Below are 23,451 nucleotides of genomic sequence, written 5' to 3'. Positions count from 1 at the left end.
GTCGATCTATGTTTTCAATTATCTATTTTCATTCAAAATAGAAAAAATAAATGAGTTTGGCATTTTGGTATGTTTACTAATAGAAAACAAAAATGGCAACACGATCAATGAATGATTCAGTTAAATGTAGGGTTTGTTCCAATTTTTTGAATATATTAGACACACCAGATTTAAATTCAATCTAAAACCGTATATAAGTTTTAGATGACTTATTATATAGGCATTTTATAATTGCTTTTGAGCAACCTATAACCAAAGGTGTTTGCAGACTAGGCCTTAGATTTACACAGTCCCAGCTTCATTTTCATTCTTTAATAATATTAGTAGAACAAAATATTATTTAGAGTAATATTAAACAGTAATACCAAACTAAATGCCTTAGCAGAATATAGACTTTTATTTTTTGCAAAAACAAATAGCATTGAATTCTGGTTTTAGCTACAACATGTAAAGATATTGGTAGTCATCACTCCCCTCTTACATCAAGGGAAAGGCTGAACAAACAAAATCAGCCACTTAAATTGGACTCATCGGGGAACTGAGATCACAGGGTAAACCCCAACCCAGCACCTTTAGAGATAGACAAATACAGTGAATCACAGCTTAAATCAGCTTATAAGAACCAGAAGCCATCAGAACCATAAATTGGTAGAAACACTTAAACAGTAACGTTGACAAATTGCTAGAGGCATGTGGAGACTTGTGTGAGAATGAGAATGAGAATCCCCCGGGGTTCACATCCTTAGGGAGCCCCCACATTTTAATAATTTTAACATCCAGGAACCCCACTGCGTTCTTACAGTAAAGAGGCAAAAAAATCCCTTTTTTGTTGGGGCAAGGATGAGAAAAGAAACCCATTTTGAAATATGCCCAGAGTATCGGTCATAACAAAGGCCTCCCCAGCAAGAGGAGAAATTTACCAGAGCCTTAGCTGACATGGGGGAAAGGAAATTAGCCAACTATAACCACTCTAGAATGTCCTCAATTACCTAAGGGGAGGGGAAATCAAGCTGTGAAACAGCTGTAAGGTCAGAGACCCACTAAACGAGTCTTAATCAGATAATTCTAGACTTCGTCTTCTCCCCCTACACCTTACCATCACAACAACACGGACCCAGTATAATATCAGTAGATTATAGCTGAAAGAGCCAGAAGGCTCACACTCCAAGAGAATCTCAAAAAAGTTACAAGAGAAATTAAGAAAACAAAAAAGTCACTTGAGGAAATTGAGACCTCTGATACCTAAAACCACAGCAACCATTAAAACAGCCCACCCTCTAGCAAAATTAACATAAAACCTGACACTGAATACCTATTTGCCACAGTTCCTATTACCTGATGTATCATAATCGGCTTTCAACAAAAAACTACAGAGCATGCTATAGGCAAGGAAAAAAAAAATGTGAAGGGGCAAAGCAAAAATCAAAAGTAGATTTATATATGGCAAAGATATTAGCTCTATCAAATCTGACATTTAAAATAAGTATGATTAAATGCTAAGGACTCTAATGGAAAAAATCAGACAACTTGCAAGAACAGGTGAATTACAAAGGTTGAGAAAGGAAAATGCTAAGAAAGAATCAGAAGTGAAACTAGAAATCAAAAACACAGTAACAAATAAAGAATGCTCTTGATGAGTTCACCAGAAAAGTACCATTGAGCTTGAAGAGAGATGAACAGAAACTTCCCAAACTAAAATATAAAGAAAAAAAAATACAAGAACTATGGAACAATTTCAAAATGTGTACTACAAATAATTGGAGTACCAGAAGACAGAGACAATGAAAATGAAAAATATATATATATATATATATTTGAAGTAACAGCTTCCACCTGAGCTCACCTTGCTCTGCTCATATCCATGGCCCAGGTAGGAAGGCAGTTTAATCGACAACGTGTTCTTCCTAAACTTGTACAGAGCCTGAAGTTGGTCTGTGCCTGACTCAGGTTCAGTTCCGCTCTGGACCAAGGCTTTCTACTGAACCATTTTACGGCCTCTGCAACGGAGTCACCTCACTCTTTGCCGTGGAAGACCTAAAGAACAGCTTGCAGACATCTAAGTTTACTCCCTTCTCACACTTAACAACACTCCAGAGAAATTAGGTAACATTAAACTCCTTTCCTCTCCCTGCCGACCCCATGGTTCAAAGCCAAAACATTTGGTGCAGACACTACTTAGGTTGAATTGGGGTAAGAGATATTGGCAGGGAGACCCAAAATGCCGTATCTTCCAAGAGTCTGAAATGTGAATAAGGGTAAAGTCACCTGACATGTTCCCCTCAAATTACTTAATACATATGTCTGAAGCCTTCATTTCTTTTCTGTGACATCTTTCTTCTCCCCACAGTGTATTAGAATAAAAGGGGTAAGTTTTTCTCCTTGACTTCAGCTTTATACCTAAAGTTTAATGGCAGGAAAGCACGGAAGAGAAAGAACAGCACAAGCTTATCTATAAAGGCACCCAAAGTCAGTGGTTTTTAAAAACATATTATCAATTATCATTAATATTAACACTAATATTATTAATATTGTTCATTATTAATATGATTAAGATTAATTTGGTCCAGATATCTATTTTTATGATGTAAATCTTAGTCTAAGGCCTAACAAATGATCTTATGCCTCTTGGTTCATCTGCTGACCCCACTATTCCCTATTCCAAGATTCCACTATTCCCTATTCCAACCCAGGATTACAATTGGGTTGGTGCAAAAGTAATTGTGGTTTTTGCCACTGAATGTAATGGGAAAAACCGCAACTACTTTTGCACCAACCTAATATTCATAGTAAAACACACGCACACACACAAGTCACTACATACAATATTATATTCTTTCAGAAATAATTGTGAGTTTTTGAATGCATGGAGTAGAGGTGGTTTTCTTGCAACTAAATGCCAAAAATAATTTTCACTGATGAATTAAAGCTGCCACAATGTAAATAATAGCACATCTTATGGTTAAAGCAATCAGTAGAGGAAACATCAAAATTTGCAAGAAATATTTTTTCTCAAAAATTGCTAATTTGCTGGCAAGGAACTCCGCTCCTGGTTATATCATTAACAGAAATTAAAAGAATGTTATTTTCTTTACTTCATTCATCTCCTCCTACCATTGAGAAGCTCCAGAATATATTTTATAACTGAAATTAAGGGAAATAGCAGTTAAAGTAGCATATATTATCTATTTGTCCCAGTGAATTCCACATACTTGCCATTTCATTCTCCTTCATAAGGAACAGCTTTAGTCAAGGGAAGGAGTTTTCCAAATGTGACTTTTCAGAAGCGATTCAGGCGATGTCACAGGACATTTTGAGGCTCCTCACTCTGAAAACAGCCCTCTCCCTTTCAACCCAAACCAGTATAATTTTACTTGTTTTTAAATGTGATCTCCCTAGAAAGAACAACAACAAAAAAAAGTTTGAAAGCTTCTGGTATGGAAGAGTGAGTCCTGGAAAAACCCAGGAGTTCTGGCATTTAGTAGCAGTTTTGTCATTAAATTTAGAGAAATTTCTCAGTAAATCCTACTGGGTGTTTCAGATCATGCTGGATTACATGCTCTCAAAAGTCACCAGCAGATATCACTTTTAGTAATTTCAGTACTCTGCTGAAATCCATTTCTTATTAACTTCATTAGAATAATGTAGTTATAGGATCTACTTGTAACCGAATTCTGCTTTGAGTAAATCAGAAGACACTACAATTGAAAGGACAAGACATATGCCCAATTGATATTTACATATTTTCAAGTATCTAATAGTGTTTTTAATGGAGTTTAGCTAAATATTTAATACATTTAAACAATAGTGAGAGAAAAAATACACACATATAATATGTAAATGTTTTAACATCAAACTGAAACTCAGAGTTATAAATTAATGCAGCATAAACTAAAAACAGGTTATGTTTTTCTTCTTTTTCCAATTAAAAAATAAACCGGCCGGGCGCGGTGGCTCAAGCCTGTAATCCCAGCACTTTGGGAGGCCGAGACGGGCGGATCACTAGGTCAGGAGATCGAGACCATCCTGGCTAACACGGTGAAACCCCGTCTCTACTAAAAAATACAAAAAACTAGCCGGGCGAGGTGGCGGGCGCCTGTAGTCCCAGCTACTCAGGAGGCTGAGACAGGAGAACGGCCCGAACCCGGGAGGCGGAGCTTGCAGTGAGCTGAGTCCGGCCACTGCACTCCAGCCTGGGCGACAGAGCGAGACTCCGTCTCAAAAAAATAAATAAATAAATAAATAAATAAATAAATAAACCTTTTCCTTTCTGCCTTATGAGAAAAAAACATGGCCTAGTCATTGTTCTTCTTAAACCAATGCTCATAAGCTCTGTTGACATTAACATCCAATTTTAGTCCTGAGAACTACTTTGGTAGTTTTCTGCTCATTTAACATGTATTTTGCATTTTCTAATTGCCAGACCTGGGTGTAAGTTTCTGAGGTCCAAAGATAAATAAATTAAACCTTCCCACATTTGTAAGATTAAAAGTTTGATAGAGGAAGCAGAAATCTACAAAACTAATTACTGTGCACACTAAGTGCACATAGTGTGGTTGTGAATAGTAAGTGAGGGAACAAATGCAGGAGCACAGTGCCCTGCGCACAGGGATCACTAGGCACCAGATCTTTTTAGAAGCACCTATTGCTTTATTTCTAACAATTCCCCAACCACCATTCATGCTATGGTAAATACTGTCCTAAGGACAAGTTGGCATAGTAGACCAAGCAAAGGCATCACATTATTGGACTGCAACGTAAACTAATAAAATCACAACCTGGTATCAGACAGGTTTGGAAGAATGCTTACTGTACCAGTATATCTCACCTGAGAGAGAGTTTCTTACATTGAGATTGAGTAGGAAAAGAATTTGTAGGGCAAGCAAAGTGTCAGTGGTCAACTAAAGTCTTTAGAAAGCTGAGTTTAAAGGGAATGAGTGCCTGCTTCACCTCTGGACGTTTGGGACGCAGCAGTTTCGCTGTGGTCCCAGTGTTATCATCACAGGAAGCAGCAAAGCAAAGTGCCTCCTGGAAAAGCTGCTTGGAAGGCTGGGGACAGGAGGAGGAGGGGTTCTCCCACGGAACACCCTGGGGGCACAGAGTAGTTTTAGAGAACAAACTTCCCCGATTTTTGTAGGAAAGTATGGGAAGTAAGTTAAAAGGGAGAAAGTGCCTATAGCCTAGAGGCATCTCACAATTATGGCAAGGGAAACAACCAAGTCCATCTGGGCCATATACCCAGAGGCCGGTAGTGAACAGAAGTATCTCAATGCATGCTAACTGGAGCTGTATGAATGGCTAATAATTAAACTTCTTACCAGCATAATGGCATAAAGCTATCTTAGACCAACAGACCTTAAAAACCTGTCTGGGTGTAGGCACTAAAGGAAACACAATATAAATCTGAAATGACCAAGTTTACCCAGAATTGACTAAAATTAGGTAGTTTCCCTAAAAACACTAAGTCACTTTTTTTCCATGCCTGGCATTTTTGGCCTGTGATTTTGAATCTAGGACTCTAAATTATAGTTATTATTCTTCTTATTAATTAATAGTCATGTCGGAAGTCCAACAGTCATGTCGGAAGTCCAACAAAGCTTGTTTTTAAAGCAGAAGCAGAAATTTTCACAAGGATCCTATTTAGATACAACAACATGGCTATTAAGAAAGCCTGTAGTCTTAGCTACTCAGCAGGCTGAGGCAGGAGAATGGCGGGAACCCGGGAGGCGGAGCTTGCAGTGAGCCGAGATTGCGCCACTGCACTCCAGCCTGGGCGAGAGTGAGGCTCCGTCAAGAAATAAATAAATAAATAAATAAATAAATAATAAAAATTTTTAAAAAAAGAGGGAGAAAAGCAGAGATGAAGAAATGAAGGAGGGGAAGGGTGTCCCCAGGTCTGAAGCCCCAACAGTACCTTTCAAGAAGGGGACTGGAGTGGTGGCCTTGGCCCCTTCTATCTGTAATTCCCGCAGCTCTGGTCAGGGCAGAAATCTCCGTGGCTCTATGAAAGATTGTCTTGGGGCAATTAGTTTGGTACGCACATCGTTGGCATATGGAACTGTACAGTGGACGCACCTGACGGCGATGCATACCCCGAATCTGCCCTGAGAATGACCCTGTATGGCAGACGCAGCTGAATGCAGTTCCGAGCTACGGAATCCAGGAGGGGCCAACCCAGAGTCATTCCTTATTTAGGAGGAACGTCTGAGCCCCTGGCCCTTCCTGTGGAACGCGTACAGGAAACTGAGGCTCTTCGTTTTGGCGTAAATGAAGGTTGCCAGGTGGAGATTGTTAGGGGGCGGGTACTAAGTGAAAATACTGTGTGAACTACATGCCTTTTGCAAACAATTGCGGTTCTCCTGTCCAGCCTGCCACTACTGGACTCTTTCCTCTGTATGTAAGCCCTTAGTAAAACCCCATGTGTCCTTAAAAAAAAAAAAAGAAAAAGAAAAAGAAAAGAAAGCAATCTAACATCACATTATTTAGCACTATGATTAAGTAACAAAGCACTGATTGGTCCCTGCAATAATATACAGGCATAGGCTGTGTCAGGATTAAAAAATTATATTTTCGATCATAGCAAAGGTAAGATGATTTACACCAAAATATAGCGACAGCTTCTTATAACATAAAATTAATTAACTTGAAAAGATCTGTGATTACAGTTGATACATTTAAATTATTTTGTTTCCCTTCATGTAAGTCTTATAACGAAAAATATTTTTAATTAAAAAAAAACTAAGAAAATACATAAACTACTAAAATAAATAAACTCTATATTTAATTTTCTCATTTGCCTTTGGCAATTATGCTAATTATAAGTACAGGTTGAGTATTTCTTATATAAAATAGAGATCAGATTCTAGATTTTGCATTTTTTTCAGATTCTGAAATATTTGCATATACAGTCCATAATGCGATATCTTGGGGATGAAATCCAAGTCCAAAAACAAAACCCATTTATTTATCATATATATTTTAGATATAATCCATCGCCCGAAGGTAATTTTATACAATATCTTAAGTAATTTTGTTCATGAAACAAATTTTTGACTGCATTTTGACTGTGACAGTCACAAGAGGGCAGGTATGAATTTTTCCACTTGCGATGTCATATCAATGTTCAAAAAGTTTCAGACTTGAGGACTCTGAATTTCAGATTTTCTGATTTAGAGATGCTCACCTGTACTACATTCAAATTCCATCTTAATGATTTGTGAACTAGACAAATTTATCATCAGTTAAAATGTCGGAAGCAGAAGTGTATGATGAAGAATGTATAATACCTGCAATACATTTAAAAGGTTAACTCTGCAAGACATGAACTCAATCTACTAAATATTAAGGAAAAATAGTATGTTGCTTCAATGACTGAATAACTAGTAACACATCAAATTATATCACAAAAATTATGTACTAGTTGCCTCACAGGGATTAGACAATTGGAAAAAATTTATTTTCAATTATTAATCTTTTCTAATAATAAATTATATTTAACAATGTATATCTGTAACCAGCTGACATTTTGTGAACTTTCACCAAAAACTTTTGTGGGTACATAGTAGGAGTATATATTTATGGGGTACATGGGATGCTTTGAGACAGACGTGCAATGTGAAATAAGCATGTCATGCAGAATGGGGTATCCATCCCCTCAAGCATTGATCCTTTGAGTTACAAACAATCCAATTTATCTTTAAGTTATTTTAAAATGTACAATTAAGTTATTATTGACTATAGTCACCCTATTGTGCTATCAAATAGTAGATCTTATTCCTTATTTCTAACTGCCAATATGTTTTTTTACCCATTACCATCCCCACCACCACTCTAGGCCTCCCCACCTACTATCCTTCCCAGGCTCTGGTAACCATAACTTTTACTCTCTATGTCCATGATTTCAGTTCTTTTGATTTTTAGATCTCACAAATAAGTGAGAACAGATATTTGTCTTTCTGGGCCTGGCTTATTTCACTTAACATAATGATCTCCAGTTCCATCCATGTTGTTGCAAATAACAGAGTCTTACTCAGTTTTATTGCTGAATAGTACTCCATTGTGTATGTGTAGCACATTTTCTTTATCCGTTCATCTGTTGATGGATACTGAGGTTGCTTCCAAATCTTAGCTATTGAAAACAGTGCTGCAACAAACATGAGAGTGCAGATATCTCTTTGATATACTCATTTCCTTTCTTTCGGGTATATACCCAGCAGTGAGATTGCTAAATCACATGATAGCTCGATTTTCAGTTTTCTGAGGAATCCTTGCTGTCTGGAAGAACAGCCCTTGTTCACTGTCTTCCACGGCCATCCAGAGCTGGGATAGGCATAGGCAAGATGTCTTTCTGGAACAGGATCAATTTAGTAATTCTCCTGTTGAGACAGTTCTGGAGTCCAAGGGACTGAATGATCATCCAGTTTCTATCATTTCTACTTGAAGATATGTTAGCAATGTTGTCTCCGATGTTAGACAAAATTATTTTTCCCATTTATTTACTGCTTTTTTTCTCCACGCCCTGTGTCATATTATTTTGCATTTCTTCCTACAAGAGGTAGCACATTTGGTATTGTCATATGACTTGCTTGGCCAATGGCATGACAGTAGACGTGATTTGGCAGAGGACTGAAATGTGCTTGTGTATTTGAGCTTGTGTTCAGTGTGTGTGCCACCATCATGACAGGATCATGCCCCAGAAAGTCCATTGGTCACCAAAGAATAATTAAGACGGAAACCCACGGCCTAGAGCCAACCAAGCTGAGCTTAACTTACACATTTATATCCTAACCAAACCACAGAGATGTAAGTGAGAAATAAAAGACTCTTATTGGATGCTACTGAGCTTTGTAGTGTTTTTTTACAAGGCACTATGAGGAATGCAGACGTCAGTGACAACATTAGTATCCAGAGGTGGGGTATTGTCACAGCAAAAATTTAAAATATGTAACATTGAATCTAAGGTTAGTAGGGGACAAAGCAACTGTTATAGGAGATCAAAAATTTAGATTAAACCTTATTAAAGGATATTGAAAAAAACAGAGACATGTCTTATGTAATGGTCAAACATTTGTTAAAAGTGTTGCCTATAATAAACCGGGAAATAGGAAATATGCCAAATGATCTTGTTGAACGCATCAGCTGGCTCCTACTAGCTGCATTTGATAAAGAATGATTTTTAATATTTTTTTAAAAGGACAAACTCAGAGGAAAACAGAAAATTTGTTTTGTAAACAAAAATTGGAAGATAATATAGAAAGCTCAGAAAAATCTAGAACTTGGTTGGAAAATAAAAGTGCTCTCCAACTTCAATAAAAGATTCAATTTAATACAAGTACTGTGGGCCAAACAAGTCAAAGGCATGTCCAATAAATGCAATCAGAGGCATAGATCAAATCAAAGGTGGTATGGCCATCACCTCTAAAAGAATCAAGGTGATGCTTCTTGGATCTGATTCTCCCAGAAGCAGACTAAGAGTCAAGCATTTAGGTTTAAGTGATATATGAAGGAAGTGCTTCTGGGAGGGAGCAGCAAGGGAATGTAGGAAGTAGGATAAGAAAATAGATAAAACTGAGCACAGTGCAATTTTAAGCCTCAGAATCAGCCTGAAGCCATGGGGAACTTTTTGTGTATAAATCAGCATTTCAAAGTTTGTCTTCTTCAGGCAAGAAATTTGGTGGATTTTTGTGTGCCACATAAATTTGGGGCACTCTGTGACACCACATTATTTTAGATAAAGCTGACTGATATATTTACTTCAAAATTTGGTAGAATTAGATATCAATTCTGTCCCAGTATGCCCTAACCAAACCCAAAGCTCATATAATATATAGGTTCTAAATATCCTAGTAGCAAATTTCAGCATTTTCATAATCTCTCTTAACACTCATTTTAACCTATGTTGAAAATTGTAAGAGAAAGTGCAATCATTTGGATAGGTGTAGAAGGTTGTACCCTACCCCAAATTATAACTTTGGCCACTTCTCTGTCTCCATGCTTTTACTTCCATTTATCTGTTTGGGGCAGAGACTTAAGCTGGTCCAACTCTATATTCAACTGTGGAGTTCTGGGCTTGCAGCCATTGGTGATTGCAGTCCTCAGAGAGTACTCTCTTAGTGATGTTACAAAATACTGTTTTCTTGTTTTTGTTTTTGTTTCGTGTGTATGTGTGTGTGAAGCTAAATATATCTCTTCATTTAGCACTTCACTGAAGTCTGAATACAGTTGCCTCGAACCCTAATATTCTGATTCTGAGAGTCCCGCTCAGTATAGGATTACATGCTTTATAAAACACACTGATCATATTTTTCACATCCTACTAATAGCCACTGTTATATATATGCATAACCCCATCAAAGATAGTATTCAAAATAGCTTTTAGACACATTTGGTCTTTTATTTGTACAACATCAAGATTTTTTAAACCACATGGTAATTTTTGAATACAATTCAAACAATAAATGCCAGTGACAGGTAGTAGAATTGTAGGAGTGTTAGCGCTGAATGGTGTGATTGTGGATTTATTTTGAACAGAATGTAGACAGGGTATAAAGGATTAATGGTTAGGTATGAAAGAAAAGGAGCCAAGGATGTATATAAAGGAGCCAAGGATGTATATCCAGGAGCCAACTAGAAGAAGTGAGTTTCCATATACTGAGATGAGAAAGATTACAGGAGGAACAGGTTTGGTGGAGAAAATAAGTAGTTTGGTTCTGGACATGTTCTGTTTGAGAAATTTGATGCACTTGGTAAAGTACAAGTAAAGATGATGAGCGCATAGTTGGATCTGAAGAGAGAGATCCTGGTGAAAACAAACATTTTGAGATAACATGCTTTTAAGGTGATATTTAACATTATGGAACTAAATACGATAATATTTGCAATTATTTTAGAGTTTAAGCTTTATCCTGCTGGGTGAATATTTATACTTGTAATCCTGAAGCATTCTAAGATTTCACCCCAGTTATGGGTCAAATGACCACAAAAGGTGGTTGCTTTTAAGAAAAATATGCATTCTCTTTCTAAGATACTGCCTGAGTTGAAGTTACTATAAGGTCTTCAACAAGGAAGGATTAGTATCCTCAAAGCACTGCTATAAACAATATTTGGTGAATTTATAAAGTATCTCTGAAATAAAATAAAATCAGTACCTGTGAAACAGCAGGTCTACCAAAATTGATAGTTGTGAGATCTCTTTAATACATAATATCATTCATAAACTGAGCTTCAAGAAATCATTGATTTTACCTTAAAATGTTTTTATGTCCTATTTATAAATTGTAAGCTCAGTGACTGTTTTTTGAGTAGACAAAATATTAATAATTTATGTTGTCACATTATCACAACTTTCTTTTGTATTTTAATGATTTGACATTTTATATTCTGAAAAATGTGATCCTTCTATAATTTTTTAAACTTGATCCAAATACCTCACACTTTATTATATTTTCATATAGTGAAGAGTAAAAATCAATCTTAAAATTATATTATTAAAACTCAAAATTATGATTCTAACCAGATCCGGTACTTAACAAATCAATAATATTAAAGTAAATTTATGATAACAATATATCCCTGGTATCAAACATCTGAACCAAAATTCTCTGTGGATTCCATAGGCTATTGCTTGTGAAACTCTGAAACAGTATTTAGAAAAATGGTGGAAAATGAAGGGAGAGATTATTTCTTTATTGCAGTAGTTCTCAATGTCTTCAATATGGTAATGTTCTTTGTGAACCTGACCTTTATTTTGAGATTTATTTGCATGCTATTTTTAGCACACACTTCAGGTGAAAAAAACTTCTCTAGATGTATACTGTTGCTTGTATGTATTGTGTAAGCACATTACTAAAGCAAAATTGCAATAACTGATGAACAAGAGGAAGTTAATATCAAATATTTACCTATAGGCCATACCAATACTCAACTATAATAATTACAAAATCAAAGTATAGAGAGATAGATTAGATAGCTAGAGATACATATAGATATTGATATAGAAACATAGATATGCTGATTTTTAAAACAATTTTGAATAGATGATACATTGATTATTAATACCATGGAGTTCACGTTTATGGATGATAAAGAAATATATATCAGTACAACTTGTAATATAAAATGTATTCTGTAAATTTATATTTTGAAAATCCTGCATAACTTGATCTATAGTATGAATGAACTTCTATATAAATTGGGTTGTGAATATTGAAACATAATTTTGGGAAACCTTTTTGAAATTCAGCAATGATCCTTATAATATCCCTAACATATGATTAAACATACTCTTTATCATAACAATAAATTACATTAAGCATATATGAATATACTTAAGTGCATTTTTAATAAGCAGATCTAAGCTTAAATTTCATATACATTGTGGAACTATCAGTTTCCTTAGTCTAATGTAAATAATAGTATCTAACTTATAGGATTTTTTTAAGGAGCAAAGAGCAAACAACAGAAGGTTCAGAGGTTTACACAAAGTTTTACATAAATGTAATATTATTAGGACTGGTATTCGCATTTCAAAAAAATATTAAGGCTCTATATATAGGGTTTTTGACAATCTGCCCAACTCTAAAATTAAATTTAAAAAACAACGAATACATAAAAACAGAGGTAGCTAACATCATTCATTTATAGTTTTATGCCATATCCAAAGGAGTTTGTGCATACTAACTCATTTAATTATTACATAATTTAGGTATTATTGTCACCCCGTTTATCCATGAGACAACTGAGGCCCAGAGATACTGTCAAATTTCAAACAGCTAGTAAATGGCAGACCTGGGAATTGAACCAGAAGAAATTAGGCTCCAAGATATCTGATCTTTATTTTCTTTTCGTTTTTTCCTGTTTAAATTTTGTGGCTACATACTAGGTGTATATGTTTATTGGGTACAGGAGATATTTTGATACAGGAATGGAATGTGTAATAATCCCAACATGGAAAATTGAGTATCAATTCCTGCAAGCATTTATCCTTTGTGTTACAAGCAATACAATTATACTCCTTAAGTTGTTTTTAATGTACGATTAAATTATTATTGACTGTAGTCCCCCTATGATGCTATCAAATACTAGGTCTTATTCATTCTTTCTAACTATGTTTTTGCACCCATTAACCATTCCCACCTTCCCCATACTCCACACTACCCTTCTCAGCCTCTGGTAACCGTTCTTCTATTCTCTATCTCCATGAGTTCAATTGTTTTGATTTTTAGAGCTCACAAATAAAGAAGAACATGTAATATTTGTTTGTCTTTCTGTGCCTGGCTTATTTCATTTAATATAAGGATCTGCAGTTCTATTTATGTTGTTGCAGATGACAGAATCTTATTTTTTTTTTTTTAGGACTGAATAATATTCCATAGCGTATGTGTACCATATTGTCTTTATCCATTTATCTGTTGATGGACACTTAGGTTGCTTCCAAATCTTGGATATTGTAGTGCTACAACAAAGATGGGAATGCAGGTATCTCCTAGATATACCGATTTCCTTTCTTTGGAGTATGTACACAGTCATGTGATTGCTGGATCATATGATAGCTCTATTTTCAATGTGCTGAAGAACCTTCAACTATTCTCCATAGTACTTGTACTAATTTACATTCCCATCAACAGTGTAGGAGTGTTCTCTTTTCTCCACTTCCTCACCAGCATTTGTTATTGCCTGACTTTTGAATAAAAGCCATTTTAAATGGGATAAGATAACATCTCACTGTAGTTTTGATTTGCATTTCTTTGGTGATCAATAATGTTAAGCACTTTTTTATATGCCTGTTTGCAATTTGTATATCTTCTTTTGAGAAATGTCTATTTAAATTTTTTCCCATTTTAAATTGGATTATTACTTTTTTTTCCTATAGAGTTGTTTGAACTTCTTACATATTCTGGTTATTAATCTCTTGTCAGAGAAGTAGTTTGCAAATATTTTCTCCCATCCTATGGGTTGTCTCTTCACTTTGTTGACTGTTTCTTTTCCTGAGCAGAAGCTTTATAACTTAATTTGATCCCATTTGTCTGTTTTTGCTCTGGTTACCTGTGCCTGTGGGGTATTATTCAAGAAATTTTTTGCTCAGACCAGTGCCCTAGAGAATTTCATATTTTTTGTAGTAATTTTATAGTTTGAGTTCTTTAAATTAAGTCTTTAATTAATTTTGATTCGATTTTTATATATGATAAAGTGAGCGATAAAGTTTCATTCTTCTGTATATGGAAATCCAGTTTTCTCAGCATCATTTATTGAAGGACTGTCCTTTCCTCAATGTATTTTCTTGGCATCTTTGATGAGAATGAGTTCACTGTAGGTGTTCAGATTTGTTTCTGGGTTCTGTATTCTGCTCCAATGGTCTATGTGTCCATTTTAATACCAGTACCATGCTGTTTTGGTTACTATAGCTCTATAGTCTAATTTAAAGTCAAGTAATGTGATTCCTTTAGTTTTGTTTCCTTTGTTTCTGCAAAATATGTAATTGATATTTTGATAAGGATTGCATTGAATCTGTAGATTGCTTTTGATACTATGGGCATTTTAATCAATCAACAGGAAATTTCTTTTTTCTTTTTTTTTTTTTTTTTTAGTGTCCTCTTCAATTTCTTTCATCAGTCTTTCATAGTTTTCATTGCAGAGGTCTTTTACTTCTTTGGTTAATTCCTAGGAAATTAATTTTATCTGTGGCTATTGTAAATGTGATTACTTTCTTGATTTCATTTTTAGATTGGGTGTTCTTGGCATAGAGAAATGTTACTGATTTTTGTATATTGATTTTGTATCCTACAACTTTACTGAATTTGTTTATTAGTTCTAATAGATTTTTGGTGTAGTCTTTAGGTTTTTCCAAATAAAAGATCATATCATCTACAGACAAGGATAATTTGACTTCTTCTTCTCCATTTTGGATGTCCTTTATTTTCTTCTCTTGTCTGATTGCTCTAGCTAAGACTACTAGTACTATGTTGAGTAACAGCAGTGAAAGGGGGGGATCCTTGTCATATTCCAGATCTTAGAGGAAAGGCCTTCAGTTTTTCCCCATTCAGTGTTATATTATCTGTGACTCTGTCATATATGGCTTTTATTATGTCTAAATATATTCCTTCTATACCCAGTTTTTTTAGAGGTTCTATCATGAAGAGATATTGAACTTCACCATATGCTTTCTCTGAATCACTTGAAATGATCATATGGTTTTTGTCCTTTGTTATGTTGACAAGATGTATCACATTGTTTGATTTGCATATGCTTACCATACTTGCATCACTGGGCTAAATCCCATTTGGATATAATAAGTAATCTTTTTAATGTATTGTTAAATTCATTTGGCTACTGTTTTATTGAGGATCTTTACATCAGTATTCATCAGAGACATGGGCCTGGAGTTTTCTTTTTTTTTTTTTTTTTTTTGGTATGTCTTCGTCTGGTCTTAATGGAATGAGTTTGCAAGTATTCCCTCATCTCTATTTTTTGGAAATGTGAGTAGGATTGGTATTGTTTTTCTTAAATGTTTAGTAGAATTCAGCAGTGAAGCCATTGGGTTCAGGGCTTTTCATTACTGGAAAACTTTTTATTACAGTTTCAATTGCATTACTTGTTATTGGTGTGTTCAGATTTTGGATTTCATCATGATTCAAACTGGATAGGTTGTTTGTGTCTAGGAATTTATCCATTTCTTTTAGATTTTCCAATTTGTTAGCATATGTTTGTTCATAGTAGTCACTCATTATCCTTTTAACTTCTGTGGTATTATTTGTCTGTATTTTAATCTCTGATTTTATTTATTCTGGTCTTCTCTCTTTTTTTCTCTGTTAGTCTGGCTAAAGGTTTGTCAATTTTGTTTATCATTTCAAAAAATAAACTTTTTGTTTCATTGATCTTTTGTATTTTGTTTTCATTTCAATTTTGTTTATTTCTTCTCTGATCTTTATTTATTTGCTTCTACTAATTTTTGGTACAGTTTGCTCTTGCTTTTGTAATTCTTTAAGATGCATTGTTAGGTTGTTTATTTGAAGTTTTTCTTCTTTTTTTGAAGTAGACAGTTATATCTGTAAGGAAATTTCCCTCTGAGTACTGCTTTTGCTGTATCCCATAGGTTTTGGTATGTTGTGTTTCCATTATCATTTGTTTCAAGACATTTTTTTAGTATCCTTCTTAATTTCTTCATTGGCTCACTGGTCATTTAGGAGCATATTGTTTAATTTCTATATATTTGTATAGTTCTGAAAATCCCTCTTTTATTAATTTCTAGTTTTATTTTGGTGTATTCAGAGAAGATGCTTGATACTATTTCACATTTTTTCAATATTTTAGGACTTGTTCTGTGACCTAACATATGGTCTATCCTTAAGAATGATTCATGCACTGAGGAAGAAAATGTGTATTCTGCAGTCATTGGATGAAATGTTCTGCAAATATCCAATTGGTCCATTTGTTCTATAGTGTACATTAAGTCCAATGTTTTCTTTGTTTATTTTCTGTTTGGGAGGTCTGTCCAATGCTGAAAGTGGGGTGTTGAAATCTCCAGTTATTATCTTATTGGGGTCCTCCTCTCTCTAGCTCTAATAATATTTGCTTATATATCTGATTGCTCCAGCGTTGAATGTATATATATTTACAATTGTTATGTCCTTTATATGGTCTGGCTGTGTCCTCACTCAAATCTCACCTTAAATTGTAATCCAAATTGTAATCTCCACATGTTGGGGGAGGGACCTCATGAGAGGTAATTAGATCATGGAGGCAGTCCTTCCATGCTGTGTCTCATGATAGTGACCTATCACAAGATCTGATGGTTTTCATAAGGGGCTTCTGCCGTTTGCTTGGCACTTCTCCTTCCTGCCACCATGTGAAGAAGATCGTGTTTGCTTCCCCTTCCACCATGATTGTAAGTTTCCTAAGTCCTCACCAGCAATGCTGAACTATGAGTCAATTAAACCCCTTTCCTTTATAAATCTCCCAGTCTTGGGTATGTCTTTATTAGCAGTGTGAGAACAGACTAATATAATCCTCTTGCTGAATTGACCCCTTTATCATTAGGTAATGACCTTATTTTTCTTCTACTACAGTTTTTGCCTTGACATTGATTTTGTCTAATATAAGTGTAGCAACTCTTGCTTTTATTCATTGGCATGGAATATCTTTTTTCATTTCTTTATTTTCAGTCTATACATATATTACATGTGATGTGTGTTTCTTTTTTCTTTTTTCTTTTTTCTTTTTTTTTTTTTTTGAGACAGAGTCTTGCTCTGTCGCCCAGGCTGGAGTGCAGTGATGCACTCTCGGCTCACTGCAAGCTCTGCCCCCTGGGTTCAAACCATTCTCCTGCCTCAGCCTCCTGAGTAGTTGAGACTACAGGCGCCTGCCACCACGCCTGGCTAATTTTTTTTGTATTTTTATTAGAGACAGGGTTTCATTGTGTTAGCCAGGATGGTCTCGATCTCCTGACCTCGTGATCCACCCACCTTGGCCTTCAAAAGTGCGGGAATTACAAGCATGAGCCACCATGGCCAGATGTGTGTTTCTTGTACACAACAGATCACTGGATTTTATTTTTCATCCGTTCAGACACTATGTCTTTTGATTGGAGAGTTTAGTCTATTTACATTCAATGTTTTTATAGAAAAGTAGGGACTTACTCTTGTCACTTTCTTATTTGTTTTCTGGTTGCTTTTCAGTCTTTTCTTCCTTTTTTCCTTATTTCCTGTCTTTCTTTTAGTGATGGTGATTTTCATTGGTGATATGCTTTAATTTCTCGCATTTTATTTTTTGTGTATGCATTGTATCTTTCTTGAATTGAGGTTATCATGAGGCTTGCCAATACCATCTTATTTTAAACAGACAACAAATTAAAAGTGATTGCATAACATCACAATTACAGTACTGCATTATTCTGTGTTTTTCTGTGTACTTACTATTATCAGTGAGTTTTGCACCTTCAGATGATTGCTTTTTGCTCATTAACATCCTTCTCATTCAAATTGAAGAACTCCTTTTAGCATTTCTTATTGGACAGATCTGGTACTGATGAAAGCTGAAAGATTTCTCCTTTGTTTCTTCATTTCTTTATAAGTCTTTATTTATCCTTCATACTTAAAAGATGTTTTCAGCAGATATGGTATTCAAGGGTAATTTTTTTCCAGCCCTTTGCACATGTCATGCCACTCTCTTCTGGTCTGTAAAGTTCCCACTGAAAAATCTGATGCCAGACATATTGGAGTTCCATTATATGTTATTTGATTTTTTTTCTCTTGCTTCTTTTAGGATTCTTTCTTTATCGTTGACCTTTGGGAATTTAGTTATTATATGCCTTGAGGTAGTCTTCTTTGGGTTAATAACTGCTTGGTGCTCTATAACCTCCTTGAACTTGAATGTGGATATCTTTGTCTACATTTGGGAAGTTCTCTGATTTTATCCATTTGAATAAAATTTTTACCCCTATCTCTTTCTCTGCCTCCTCTGGAAGGCCAATAACTCTCAGAATTTCCCCTTTGAGTTTATTTTCTAGATCTTCTAGGTATCCTTCATTGTTTTAAATTCTTGCTTCTTTTGACTCCTCTGCTTGTGAGTTTTCAAGTAAGCTGTCTTCAAGCTCAATAGTTCTTTCTTCTGCTTGATACATTCTACTATTAAGAGCCCCTTAAGCATTCTGCAGCATGTCAATTGCATCTCTCAATTCTGTAATTTCTTTTTAGTTGTTTCATTCTCTTTGTTACATTTATCTAGTAGATAAATTTATCTGAATTCTTTCTCTATTATCTTAAATTTCTTTAACACAACATAACTATTTTGAATTACTTGTTTCTCCAGGATTAGTCCCTGGTGTTGTATACAGTTCATTTGGTGAGGCTAGGTTTTCTTGGAGGATGTTGATGCTTATAGATGTTTGTCAGTATCTGAGTATCGAAGACATAAGTGTTTATTGTAGTCTTCACAATCTGGGCTTGTTTGTGCCTGTCCTTCTTGGGAAGGCTTTCCAGGTATTCAAAGGGACTTGGGCCCCAACCTTAATACTGCAGTGATTTTTGCAGACTCATTGGTGGTTTTAGATAAGATCCAGAAGAATTCTCTATATTACCAGGCAGAGAGTTTTGTTATTTTCCCTTTCTTTCTCCCAAATGTAGAGTGTCTCTCTCTATGCTAACCTGCCTCAAAGTGGGGGGGGGGTGTGGTGATGCAAGCACCCCTTGGGGCTGCCACCAATGGGACTGCACTGGGTCAGACCTGTAGCTTGCAGAGCACTGAGCCTCGGCCAAGGCCCTTTCTCTCATGGTAATGAGTTCCCTCAGGCCCTGGACATATCCAGAGATGCTGTCTGGGATCCAGGGCTTGAAATAAAAATATAAAATAAATTTTAAAAATAAGTAGCAATTTACCTGTTGTTCTATTCACTAAGGCTAAGATGGCACTTGAGCCACAATACAAAGTCCCTACCAATCTTCTCTCCTCTTTCCACAGGCAGAGAAACCGTTCCCTGTAGCCACTACCACCAATACCGTGGGGTATTCTGTCAAACTGATACGGGAGTGGGGCAGGGAAGTACTGGGTAGAGAAAAGTGTGGTCTCTTGCTAGGGCTCCACTCCTACAGATCTAGGTGAGGACAAGCACGCCTGACTTTGCACCCAAATGTTGCATTTTCCAAGACCGCCCTGGCCACCACAACGCCATCCTGGGCCGACAAAAACCCAAGACCCTAGCGAGCAGACATACAGTTGGCCAGATGTTGAGATGACCACATCAGCGGAAGAAGACACAAGCGACTGAACAGCAAGAGGACATCAAGGAAGCACACTAGTAGAAAAGTACACCAACAGACATTGGCACACCAGCAGTTCATCAACCCGCGGGATGAGGCAGAGTTTGGCCATGGCACTCAGAGGAGAGCTGGGGCCACCGAGCCGTGCAACTCCGGCGGAAAACCATATTCCTTCTGACTCCCCATCTGCTGAGAGGTAGTTCCACTCAATAAAACTTTGCACTCATTATCCAAGCCCACATGTGATCTGATTCTTCTGGTACAACAAGGCAAGAACCTGAGATACAGAAAGCCCTTGGTCCTTGTGATAAGGTAGAGGGTCTAATTGGTTAACACAAGCTGCCTATAGATGGCAAACTAAGAGAACACCCTGTAACACACGTCCACTGGGGCTTCAGGAGCTGTAAACATTCACCCATAGACACTGTTGTGGAGTTGGAGCCCCACAGCCAGCCCGTCTTTATGCTCCCCTCGAGGTTTGAGCATCAGGGAACTGAAGATGCAAGCCACACCCCCATAGCATGTCCCGCGAGGGTGACAAGGGGACTTACCCCATTTCAACTGGGGGCTCATCAGGGATCCTGGAAGGTGAATGTGAACAAATGTAAAACTGTCAGGTATGTCTCCCTTCTGAAACCCTGCCACCTGTCTCTCTTTCCTGTGGGTAAGAGGCTCTGTTTCCCTTCAAAAGTTCTGTCTTAACCTGCCAGTAAAACGCCCCAGACTTTGTCTCTTTTCTCTCTCACACACAGTTCAAAATGGCTCTTATCTCTTCCTTAACAATGTTAAGAGTTTTGCTACATGCTGCGGCAATGTTACTAAGTCAAACGAGCATTAGGCTCAGCTGCCAAAGGTGCAAATCAGACCAATTGTTCCTAGAGGTGCCCCTCCCAGCCCGGGTACCTGGGTGTGCCTGCAGCAGGCAAAGGCCAAGCCCAACAGCCATGAGTGCGGGCAGCAGAAAGTTGCAGTTGTGGCCAGGACCCCACAGGGCCAAAGGATGGGCACTTCCTGCCTGTGCATCAGTGAACCCTTTCATTCCCAGGCTAAGGAATTCAATCTGGTGTGAACTGGGGTAAAGATATAAGGATTAGAAAGGCCCAGTTGCACTAAGCAAGGATTCTTCCTCCAGAATCTTCCCCTTTTTCCCCTTAAACTGTTTTTCTGTTTTTTCCTTTTCTAAGTCAGAGGGCTCCCACTGCCCACGCTGTTTCTCATAGGGAAGTTAACTGAGGAGCGACCCCTGCTGGCTGATAACTGCAAATTCCACAGGGCACATTTGAAACACTCTTAAGCAGACACAAACAACCTCAAAAATGCTTTTTCAGTACCAAACTTGATTCCAAGCTTCAAACAGAGGCCCTAAAAGGAAAAACCAAGTTTGAGGGATCCAAAGTCAGGCAACAGGCCCAATGTAAATAAGCAAGACCAATTCCTGCTGACTAAACCTCCCACCTCATGGAAAGAGGCCATGCTGCAAGGCATAAACCGGCCAAGAGAACTCAAAGTTTGCCAACAATAGGGAGAAATGGAGGTGCAGCTGAGGGCGGTTAATTACTATTCTCAGGTATTCCTTGCTGCGTGGGTATATACCGCACCGGTACCCATGGCCAGCACCTGCCAAGGTCACCAGGGCTCAGGGATAAGGGGTAGAGAGTGAAAGAAGGATGTCTGTTTTCTCTCTCCATCACACCCTGAGTTTTCATTGAAAGAAGGAAGGGATGAGGGACACCTCTATTCCCTCTCTTTCAGAATAGGCAACCAGCTCTTTTTACCACTCCCAGCTTATACTTCTTTGGAGTGTATCCTGAACCACTGGGACTACTTTGACCCTCAGAATCTGGAGGAAATATGCCTCATAGCCCTCTGCACAAAGGTTTGGCCAAATTGTGATTTGCATGAGGGACTGAGTTGGCCCCAGAAGGAACCATTCATTTTGATACTATCCGGTCCGGCAGTTGGAACTTTTCTGTAAATGTGAGGACAGATGGTCTGAGGCCCCATACGTGCAGGCTTTCTATACCTTGCAAGGCAATCCAGACCTTTGCCGACAATGTATGATTGAAACAGCTCTCCTGTTTGCCATCTCAGGGAAGGCTGCACGGGGCAAGGCCAGGGAATTAAAGATACGAGTCCCAGAGACACCCTCAGCAGAGGAGCCAGCTCCCTCTAGTCCTGCTTCTCCGGGTCAACCCTGACCTCCCTGTCCAGTTTCCGCCTCTTACTTGCCCCCTACTAGAAATCTTCACTCCAAATAAGCCCCAGTATCACTCTTCCCCCTCCAACAGATGCCCAGTGAATTTGGGCCCAGTAAGGTCCAGGTTCCCTTCTGCCTACAGGACTTAAAACAAATTAAGGGGGATCTTGGCAAGCTCTCAGATGACTCTGACAGCTATATACATATGTATATATACATACACACACACACACATAGACTTTCCGGAATTTCTCCCAAATATTTGAACTCTCCTTGAGAGACATTATGTTACTTTTGAATCAGACCCTGACAGACACTGAGAAACAGGCTGCTCCACAAGCAGCACAGAGATTTGGGGATGAGGTTTGTATCACATATAGCATCAGGGATGGGGGCAAATATCATCCAACCAGAAGAGAAGCAACACCAATGGATGGCCCTAAATGGGATCCCAGTGATGAGGTGGAAGACTAGAAAAGGAGATACTTTTAGTTGTGCATAATGGAGGGCTTACATAGGACTAAGACCAAGCCAAGCCTCTCAATTGTACTAAGTTGTCTGTGATGGACAAGGGATTTGATGAAAATCCCACTGCCTTCCTTGAAAGGCTGAGAGGACTTGGTAAAGCACAACTCTCTTTCTCCTGATTCAGATGAGGGACAACTAACTCCAAAGGATCAATTTATTAATCAGCCTTCTCTTGATATCAGGAGGAAGTTGCAGAAATGGGCCCTGGGACTAGAAAGTACATTAGAGGACCTCCTGAAAGTGGCTCCCTCAGTCTTTTATAATAGAGACAGGGAGGACTGGGAAAGAGAGAGGAAATACAGGTATTCCCAGTGTGCACCTGTTAACTGCTAAAGATATGGCAAGAACAGTTATTGCTCTTGTACAGTTTATCCGCTCCCATACAAGGTTTAATTTCTTTCACCAGGGTGAAACAGCTTGGGGTACAATGTTGTCATTAGTATATTTCACTTCTTATCTCTGTAATCTTTGGCACTAAATTCTTTTTTTGTTGTTGTTTTGTTTTGAGAGGGAGTCTCACTCTGTCACCCAGGCTGGGGTGCAGTGTTGAGATCTTGGCTCACTGCAAGCTCCGCCTCCCGGGTTCACGCCATTCTCCTGCCCCAGCCTCCCCAGTAGCTGGGACTACAGGCGCCCGCCACCACGCCCGGCTAATTTTTTGTATTTTTAGTAGAGACAGGGTTTCACTGTGTTAGCCAGGATGGTCTTGATCTCCTGACCTCATGATCCACCTGCCTCGGCCTCCCAGAGTGCTGGGATTACAGGCGTGAGCTACAGCGCCCGGTCTTTGTGTGTGTGTGTGTGTGTGTGTGTGTGTGTGTGTGTGTGTGTAATACACGTTTAACTCATGCATACTTAACCTTATAAAACTTGTTTTTTTCTCTCACGGCCTAGAAGCCATCAAACTCCAAGTGGCCAGGCTACCAGAGCTTCAGACGATGGCACCCCTTTGCTAAGAACATTTAGATAGACCTCTGA

General features: G+C 37.6%; 1 long non-coding RNA gene across 2 annotated transcripts in view; it reads right to left on the bottom strand.

Moving 5' to 3' along the window:
• LOC105477429 (uncharacterized) overlaps positions 1-6,106 on the bottom strand; it is a 67,599-nt gene extending 61,493 nt beyond the window's left edge. For both annotated transcript variants that reach the window (XR_011619454.1, XR_011619453.1), the window contains exon 1: positions 5,912-6,106. This is a non-coding gene — a long non-coding RNA (uncharacterized lncRNA). The remainder of the gene's footprint in view (positions 1-5,911) is intronic.
• Positions 6,107-23,451: the final 17,345 nt, after the last annotated feature.

This window comes from Macaca nemestrina, chromosome 2 (genome assembly GCF_043159975.1).
Source record: "Macaca nemestrina isolate mMacNem1 chromosome 2, mMacNem.hap1, whole genome shotgun sequence".
Taxonomy (NCBI): Eukaryota; Metazoa; Chordata; class Mammalia; order Primates; family Cercopithecidae; genus Macaca; species Macaca nemestrina.
Note: the sequence above shows the minus strand (reverse complement) of the source record. Positions and strands in the feature narration are given on the sequence as shown.